The sequence below is a fragment of the Pinus tabuliformis genome, chromosome 7, assembly GCF_031772625.1.
Source record: "Pinus tabuliformis cultivar Carrire ecotype Pingquan chromosome 7, CPIR1, whole genome shotgun sequence".
NCBI lineage: Eukaryota > Viridiplantae > Streptophyta > Pinopsida > Pinales > Pinaceae > Pinus > Pinus tabuliformis.
Window position 1 is genome coordinate 2,038,584,084 of NC_142293.1, and position 9,375 is coordinate 2,038,593,458.

The window sequence follows — 9,375 nt, forward strand, 5'->3', positions numbered from 1 at the left end:
TTTACTTTTCGGTTCCGGTTGCTTGGGGCTTTTCCTTCTTTGAGGGGTTTGCCCGGCGATACCTCCCCTGTTTCTCCAAAAGACCTCCCGTTTCGCTGTTTCGTGGCAACACGCGTTACCATGGGCCAACGGTCTGCGCGCTTGACCGAGGGTCCTCGTTGCTCCCCACTGCTCACAAATTACCACTGTTCCTAGGATATTCCTGATAAGCTCGACTTTTGTAAGTCTTTGGAACTTTGGCATGAATTTTACAGAGTTATGAAAACTTAGAGAGAGTTTGGGTCCAATTCGGATCACGACATTCCCACTGAAAAAGTTTTTGGACCACCAAAAGTTGGTTTTTAAGCATCAATCAATTGAGGGTATAAATTTCTCACTTGCCCAATTTCTATCCATTTTGCACTGCTTGGTTTTGAACCTTTGACTCCAATCCTGAGGTAATCAACATTTCCTCTGCGCGTGGTTCTCACCTTTTTGTTTAGCACTGTATCTTCCTGCAATTCATTAAGATATTCAGGGAACAGACCATCAATAGAAGGCAATTGACTCTGCTCTTCGGGATCTTCAATCAATGAAGGTTCAAATAGTCTTAAACTGTCTGCATTAACAACTGAGTAGATGTGCATGTAAGTTGGTAAATCAAGGCGAAAAGAATTCTCACCAATTTTCTCAAGTATCTTGAAAGGTCCATACCTTATTGGCTTCAGCGTCTTACCTTCACCTTGCATTCTGTCTTTGTTGATATAGCCAGACTTGATCACCAACTTGGAAACTATGCTCCATCCGATGCTTATCATGCCTTGCCTTGTACTTGGCTTGGCTCTTTTCCAGCTGTCCCTGTATTCCTTGGTGAATCTCTTGGATTTGTTCGATGAATTTGGTTGCCTTGTCCACATCACTATGTCCATCAATTATTATGTCTTTGCCAAAGACAAAATCCAAAGGAGACCTTGGTGTGAAACCGAAACAGGTCTCAAAAGGAGGCTGAACCTATCCACAACAACATATAAATAGTCATGACCTTTCCTAGATTTAGGTAGTCCCCCAACGAAGTCCATGGAAACACTTTCCCAAGGATGAGAAGGAGTGTACAAGCCTAGTTTTCTATCGCTGGGCTTGCTTTTAGCACACATGGTACACCCTCTTACATATCTAGAAACTGTCTCATTCATTTTTGGCCAATAACAAAATCTTTGCAGCTGTGACACTGTTTTACTTACACCAAAGTGACCCGATATTAGAGAAGTGTGTGTTTCTCGAATTATCTTTACTCTTTTATTTTGTGGAATGCATAACTTTCCAAAATGATACAAGAGTTGGTCTTTAACATGATAATCCAATTCTTCTACTTATTTGCCATGACTTAAAGTTGCATATACATCCTTAAAATCCATATCTTGAGCATACTGTTCAATGTAGCTTTCATGCAATACTGAATTATGCTTAAGTATAGTAGATGCATTTATGATTGGTCTGGACAACATATTTGCAACTTTATTGTGTATGCCCTTTTTATATCTGATGAGTAGATGAAATTGTTGTAGAAAACCCATCCACCTATAGTGTCTTGATTGTAGCAACTTAGTTTGGGAGTGTAAATATTGATGTGGTTGATGATCAATATGTACAACTGTCTCTTTGCCCATTAAATAATGTTTCCATTTTTTCACACTTTGTATTAATGCATACAATTCTTTATCATATGTGGGATAGTTAACTACTGCAGAATTAAATGTCTCAGAATGATAACACATGGGTTTATCGTGCTACATCAACATTGCTGCCATGGCATAGCCACTGGAATCCGTTTCAATTTCAAATGGTCTTTGAAGATCGGGCAGTGCTAGTACTGATGGTGCACTGATCTTTTTTTTAAGGCGTCGAAGGCTTTCTGCGGTTTGCCTCCCCACTGAAACACCTTGTTCAATTCTGTTAAAGTATGTAAGGGAGTTGCAATTAAGGAAAAGTTAGCAATAAAATTTCTCCAATACTGTGCTGCTCCTAAGAAGCTTCTAACTTCTGTAGCAGATTTGGGTTTAGGTCAGTTTACAATGACTACAACCTTAGAGGGATCTATCTTCAATTCACCACCCCCTACAATATTACCCAAATAATTCAAAGATGTTTTGCCAAATTCACATTTTGAGAGCTTAACATAAAGATTTTTTCTTTTCAAAACATCTAGAGTCTGCTTGACATGCTTTAAATGCTTTTCCCATGTTTTACTGAATATAAAAATGCCATCCAAATATACAATGACAAAATCATCAAGAAAAGCTCTGAGTACATCATTCATTACTTTCATGAAAGTAGCAGGAGCATTAGTTAAGTCAAAAGGCATAACCAACCACTCACACAATCCCTGCTTTTTTTTGAAAGCAGTCTTCCATGCATCTTGCTCTGTAACTCTACCCTGATGATAGCCACTATGCAAGTCCAACTTGGAAAAATAAACAACTTCTTTTAACTGATCTAATAGATCATCTATGCGAGGAAGGGGATAACGATTTTTTATTGTTATCTTATTTAGTGCTCGGTAATCACTGCACATTCTCCATGAGCCATCTTTCTTTCTCACCAAGACAATTGGAGACCCACATAGTGATGTTCTAGGTCTGATGAACCCTTTCTCGAGTAGCTCCTGTACCTGCTTTTTGATTTCTGCATTCTCTAAAGCGGACAACCTGTACATTTCGATGTTAGGCAATGGAGCATCTTGCTGCGAATTAATATCATGTACTATTTCCTTTTTGGGTGGCTGACCTTTAGGTTCTTGAAATAATATATCATATTCTGAAACAACTTTTTCTAAATCAGCTTGCTGTTTAGCATCACAACCTTCAAATACGTTGGTTTTATTAGGTTTTTTTTCCTTTACAACCACATGAATTTACAATTCTTTTCATCTGCCCTGAGTTGATAGTATAATTATTCTTGAGTTTATGAGCTCTTACAATATATTTGATTCCATCTTTAACGAGTTGATACTTGTTCTCAGCTCTATAGAAAATAGCTTTCTTATCATACAAGTAAGGACTTCCTAAAACAATTCCTCATATATCCAAATGAACTATATCTAACTCAACCTTGTCTACAAACGCTGACCCAAAAGAAGACTTGAGTTTACATTGTCTAGTCACTTGTAGCTTTGCTTTATCACATAACCAACCTAATGGATATGGTTTCTTATGAGGTGTGGTTAGTAATCCCAACTTCTTTACAGTTGCTTCAGAAATTAAATTTACTTGTGAGCCACTATCAAACAAAGTATCAATCTTTCGATGCTTGGAAATAACTTGAATATGAAAAGCTCATGCCTTTTCCTTTCATTTTCTTCATTATCAGTAGATTGTGCAGAATTACTAGTAGATGTTTCAGAATTTTTACTTTTTATACCTGTCGCTGTGATTATTGTTTCATCTCCTGAGTCTGACCCCAAATCCTTTTGAATAACAACAACAATCTTCTTCTTTTTGCCCTCGAATTTCTTGGGTCTCAGCTTTGGATGCAGGATCCAACGGTGTTCATCATCATGCCCATCCTTCTTATAGTGAGCACATGAAGATTTGGTCTTTTGTATAGTGTTTGTCTTCCTCTCTTTCCATTTCTGTTTTCTCTTTTCCTTGCTTTTGCTTGCAGTGGGTTTTGATGATCCCCCAACTTCTGGGTTCACATTCTTGCCTCTAGCCTCTAGATGTGTAGCCTGAACAGATACCTCATCTATGCTAGTGGGATTAAATATGAAAATATTGTGCCTTAAGTAGCTGTGTAGACCACCTATATACTTTAGCAGAGTTTCAGGTGAGTCTAAAGAAATTCTTAGAATCAAAGCTCTTTTCCTAAATTATTGAGTGTAGCCTTGTACACTTTGCCCTTTTAATTGGCGAAGAGTTTGCCAGCTCATCATAGCTTGCTGCATATAGGTTAGTGGATAGAATTTCTTTTTAATTGCAGAAACAAATTCACTCCAGACAGAAAGTATTTTACCATGCTTCTTCATGTTAGCTTGTGTCCTGCCTTCCCACCATACCAAGGTAGTGCCTCCAAGGCGTAGGCTGGTCCGCTGAATCTTACTCTTGTCTCAATCGATACTCTGCACTCTGCAATAAACATCAATCTGTCTAATCCAATTATTCAGCTTCTCTGCATTCAACTCTCCATCATATATCGACAAATCAAATTTAACATATAATTTAATCAAAGATGTTTTCTTTTTATTTTCAGGGCTACTAAGAGGTGTGGGAAGTTTTTCTTCTTTCCCTTTGCCTTTAAAGTGGTCATGGAGGAGAGATTCTTTTGCTCCTTTATCTTGTTTGGAGTTTGATGGATCTTCTTCTCTACCTTCCTTAAATTTTCTATACATGTCCTCTACCATGGCTTTCATGGTCATGAAACCATCCATGAACTGAGAGTCTGATTCTAAGGGGCTTTCTTCTGACATTTTCCTTTTAGGGTAAACTCTTCCAATTTCAGGGTTAGCTTCAACCAATTCTTTTTCTCCTAATTTAAGCTTTGATCTAGTTCACATTCAACAAGAAAATCCAACACAAGCTAGTCTAACCTCAGTAACCTAGAGCTCTGATACCACTTGATTTGGAATTTATCAAAGACAAAGAATTAAAGGTATCACAGACTCATGTGCATGGATGTGCCTATGTTACTTTATGCAACAGATCGATAAGATTGCGAAATACATAGACACTGACGCAGTTAGAGAAACACAACAGGAAAACATGTAAATACAACAAGATTAATAAGGAGTTCACCCAATGCTCCTGGGCTACGTCTCCTAGTTCGGCCTTTAGTGGTGGCCTCTCTATTATGTTTTTCAAAGCAGAGTTTTTACAACAGCGAGCTCAATTTGAGTCTCACTCGACAGATATGAATCAGCAGGACTGGAGTACACAGACTCTCCTTACTGAAACTTGACCTCTACTGATCACAGTCGTATGAGCCCAATCTGAGACTCATACATGACATGCATATACAGAGGAGTTCGCTTGAACCTCTCAAGCCTTCTATGGAGTACACAGACTCTCTGACTCTCTCTGGCTCTGTCTCGATGCTGTGTTTGCTCTGTAGGTTAGCTCGACTTATTTTCTATGTTCTCAGCTCTTAGCTTTCTTACTCGCTTTTCTCACTGCTTGCTTTGTCTCTGTCAGTTTGTGGCTTTAAAGCCAATCTGCTTTCTGACTGTTCGTTTCTGCTTCCCGGTGTTCTGGTTTTTCTGCCTCTGTCCGTTTGAATTCCATTGTTTTGCGTCATCATCACTGTGTAACGCTTCACAGGGAGGTGGCCACCTGTTTCATAACGAACTGAGTGTCAATTCTCTTGGAAATGTTTGAACGGTCGTTATTTCCGTTTAACTCCTAGATTTCCCACGAACATGATTCCCCTGCTAACTCATCGTTCATGCTGGACTTCAAACTTTATATAACTCGGCTTGTTTACCTTGTTGAATCTGGTCATCCGTCGGATTGCATGTTTGCCGTCGATCTGGAGCCTCCAGATCCTACGGTCTCTGTCCATATCGGGCGGGTAAGTTGCATGATGTTTACCCGTCTGATGTGAGCAATTTTCTCTCTCTTCCGCCAGACGCGTGGCACCTAGTGTGTGGCATCGGGCGGGACTCGGTTGAAACCGCTTACCGCTCGAAGCACTTCCGATATCCTGTTGGTTTTCGTGTGGGACCCGCCTATGACGGAATCGACGAATTCGTACGGTTTTTGACTTTTCGTTTCCGGTCGCTTGGGGCTTTTCCTTCTCTAAGGGGTTTGCCCAACTTGTCGCTAATCGCATATCAGAAACCTCCCCCGTTTCTCCAAAAGACCTCTCATTTTGCTGTTTTGTGGTAGCACGTGTTACCATGGGCCAACGGTCTACGCGCTTGACCGAGGTTCCTTGTTGCTCCGCGCTGCTCACAAATTACAACTGTTCCGAGGGTATTCCTGATAAGCTCGACCTTTGTAAGTCTTTGGAACTTTGGCATGAATTTTACAGAGTTATGAAAACTTAGAGAGTGTTTTAGGATCCAATTCGGATCATCAACTAAGAAATCCATTGTTTGGCCTTTGGAGGATGAACACACAGAAAACAACAAAGCAATTTGGTTTACACTATCAAGCCATGTTACTCTTTTGTCTCTGTTAGGGGCTTTGAAATTGAAGGAACCTTCCCTGGATCAATATTGTTGAACTTTGATATCATTCTAGATCAAGGAGCGAAAGGTAACTTGTGTCAGTAAAATCAACATAATAGGCGAAAATCTTTAAGCACAACATCAAGAATTGATAGGGCCGTCTAGCCAAGACAATCACATCTATAGCAAGACCAGTACAAGGGGATCTGCATCATAAAAAATAGAAGATAATATCTACATGCATCTCAACTCATCAATCTTGAATTACATGTTCATGGTAAGAGTAACAACCACCCATAAAGGATCATCATCAAACTGTGAGCATGGGAATCCCTCTCAAGAGCCTCAAAACATTTGGCAATTGATCCAAAATGGATTTTGGATAGGCTTCCAAGTTTAAGTGTTTCTCACAGAGGAAAATGGAAGTCTAAGGATGCTCCTGGAAATAGCCCCATTGCGTAGATCTTTTCATTCTGAATCTACTACAACTTGAATGCGCTAAAATGGTCTTCGGACGCAGAAGTTATCGCAAAAAAAAGTTTGCCTTTGTTTTTTGAAAAGGAGGCAAAATCTTCAAAAAATGGCCTAAAAGGCTTTATAAGGGAAAATCGCATCGGATTGGTCCAAGAGGCCGACTTAACGCAAAGGCGGAAGGACCCCCGATCAACGATCTCCAATAAATCGGATCAGAGGTATGCCTTCGCTCGATATCGGTGCCTCAAACAAGGCAACATGCGATTGCGATATCGGCAATCGGGGTGATCAGTGATCGGAGGAGCAAAAGGCATAGACCCCCGCCGATGCGATACGCGAGGTGTGATATCAGCAATCGACAGATCGACGGATCAGCGGTCGGCATACCCAAAGGACAGATTGCCGGGCTGTTGCGATTGCGATTAGTGATTAGGGCCCGGACTCGATAGGGATTATGGACTCGATTGTATAAAATTTGAAATCATGGAACTTCAGAATTTCAATGTATTTCCCATGTATTTTGGTTTTGGCCATTACGCCATACGATAGCGATTTGCGATAAAATAGTGGACCCAAAAGGTTTATAAATGTAGCCCTATAAATTTTGAAATCCATGGTAAGCGGGATTTCGGGTGGGCCTCAGGCGGTAAGTGGTATTGAATGAGCTCTGCCTGAACCCATACACTAGTCGACACGTGGCATGGCTTAGGAGAGAGAAAACCGCCTTTTCGGGCGGGTAACCTCCGTGCACATAAGCCACCCGAAACGAACTGTTAGCCGTTGGATCGACGATCACGCAGATCAATGGTGGGCTTGCGATAGCCATAAAAGGTGGACTTGAAAGGGTTTTTAGGGGCGATTCAATAATATTTGAAGACCAGTTAAATGCTCCATGAGGTGTTTCGCTGTTATTTCCGGTATATCTCTGTGTATTGGGAAATATGGTTAGTTTGTTTGTTTTGTTTTTTTGTTTTTGTTTTTTTTGTTTTTTTTTTCTTCGGGTTTTCACCTGAAGAAAGACCCTCGATTCCTTGTAATTTCCCCTGACCATTATGCCACGCTGCAAGCGGGCGTTTTATAGGAAATGATGCATTTGTAATGCCGAGAGAGCCACAGAGCCAAATGGCCAGTCGAAGAGACAAGGAATAGAAGAAGCCGCAGAGGAGTGATTACACACAGATAAACGGCTGGGGAAGCCACAGAGTTGGAAGAGGCCTCACAAAAGCCAGAGAGCACGATTGCTGAGGCAGGGCAGAGAGTTTTGGGAGTCACTTGGAGGTCGAGTGAACCAGAGAGCTCAATTGACAACAACGAGTTGTTGCTGAAGAATCGCTTGGAGGTCAAGCGAGTTACAGAGGCACGCAGAGGCCGAGAGAGAGAGCTCAAAGAAGCCAGAGTCGAAGAGCCAGAGCCAGAGCCAGAGCTAGAGCCACGAGCCAGAGCCAAGAGCTAGAGCCAGAGCCAGAGCCGAGAGCCAAAGCGAGAGCCAGAGCCAGAAAGCCGGAGAGCTTCCGAGCCAGGGATAAGAAGGCATTCTAAGCCCATTGTTTCTGTGTAATACAGTGGAGTTGAGCGTGGAGCTTGTAAAAGGACTTTGCCATAATCCCAGAGAGCCTAGTCGAGTTAACTAGAGCTCAAGGAGACGTAGCCCAAGAGTTTTGGGTCAACTCCATATTATATTGTTGTTATGTGTATTTTCTTGTTTCTGCATTGTATCACTGCTTTAATTGTTGTTATATGTTTTGATATCAGTTCAAGCAAATAAACCTAAAGCACATAAACAATTTAAAGTCAAACACAAGCATACACCTATTTTCAAACACTTTTTAATTCCGCAATCGGTTAATCATAATATCTTGGGAATATATAAGCTTTGGAAGTGGGAGAGGTTCTTGTAAGCTAGACAAGAATGTTAGGATATTCCGACACATAGGATATAGTTAAGTTCAACTTGGTCTAGTATAGAGTTAGGTTAGAGTTAGGTAAAGTGTGTTTCTTTACCGTTGTACATTTTGTAACTTCCAATCCGACGGTCACGATATGTAGTGATCCGACGGTTCACTCTCACCTCGGTATTACCGACACTTGATCCGTGGCTTGACACCCGATTGGTCCATGAGTTCTATTTAAAGCGCATGGAGGGTCATTGTTCGGGTAATCCGTGCATGAGAGAAGCTTATGTAAATTTTCATTCTTTGATTAATAAATTGCCTGTAGTACCCACGTTGGGACAGGCCGTGGACTGTTTCCCTCCTTGCACTCTGAGGGTTTTAACCACGTCAAAAATACTGGTGTATTGATTTGTGATCTGGTTGTGAGCGGTGTCCTTTTGGTATTCTTTCTGAGGAACTTACCCTGTAAATTCCTACATGGTATCAGAGCTATTTGAGGGCCGCGTCCGTTGGTGATCCAAATCTGAAGCCGGTAGAACTGCATGCGGCTGTCGTTTCCTAGATCTGCTGTTTCTGACTGCTTTCGGGCCGAGAGGACTGCTCTGTTGCGTTCGGAGCATCTTTTCCAGTGAGGAACCCCTTTCGTTTCACGCGAAAAGTTTTCCGGTAGCCCTAGCTGTGTCATTTTTCAAATCGGGAGGTATACAATGTTTCTTTTGCAGTTTACTGTTATTTTCTCTCTGCTTATTTCGGTCCCAGTTTATTTAGCCTTTTTTTTTAACCGGATCTATACCTTTCATTTCTGCGTATGCTCTTTGCCCTGCGACTCTGTGCGATCTGGGCAAATCAGAAACAGAAAGGAAGGATTTT